The sequence below is a fragment of the Arachis duranensis genome, chromosome 10 (assembly GCF_000817695.3).
Source record: "Arachis duranensis cultivar V14167 chromosome 10, aradu.V14167.gnm2.J7QH, whole genome shotgun sequence".
Classification (NCBI taxonomy): Eukaryota; Viridiplantae; Streptophyta; class Magnoliopsida; order Fabales; family Fabaceae; genus Arachis; species Arachis duranensis.
The window spans coordinates 24,702,893-24,703,597 of NC_029781.3; positions in this window are offsets into that span (position 1 = coordinate 24,702,893).

Sequence of the window (705 nt, forward strand, 5' to 3'; positions counted from 1 at the left end):
AGCAGTGGCTAGCCACCACGTGCTCCAGGTTGAGACTTGATACTCTGTTGACCCTATGTCGTAAGTGTGGCCGGGCACTGTGAAAGACCCGGATGAGTGATGAGCGGATAATTTGTACGCTTTTTGGCATTATTTTTAGTATGTTTTTAGTATGTTTTGGTTAGTTTTTAGTATATTTTTTTAGTTTTTAGATAAAATTCAATTTTCTGGACTTTACTATGAGTTTGTGTGTTTTTCTGTGATTTCAGGTATTTTCTGGCTGAAATTGAGGGACTTGAGCAAAAATCTGATTCAGAGACTAAAAAGGACTGCAGATGCTGTTGGATTCTGACCTCCCTGCACTCGAAGTAGATTTTCTGGAGCTACAGATGCCCAACTGGCGCGCTCTCAACGGCGTTGGAAAGTAGACATCCTGGGCTTTCCAGCAATATATAATAGTTCATACTTTGCCCAAGATTTGATGGCCCAAACCGGTGTTCAAAGTCACCATCAGAATTTCCAGCGTTAAACGCCGGAACTGGCACAAGGATGGGAGTTAAACGCCCAAACTGGCACAAAAGCAAAAGGTCTCTACACGAAAATGCTTCATTGCTCAGCCCAAGCACACACCAAGTGGGCCCGGAAGTGGATTTTTATGTCATTTACTCATCTCTGTAAACCCTAGGCTACTAGTTCTCTATATATAGGACCTTTTACTATTGTATT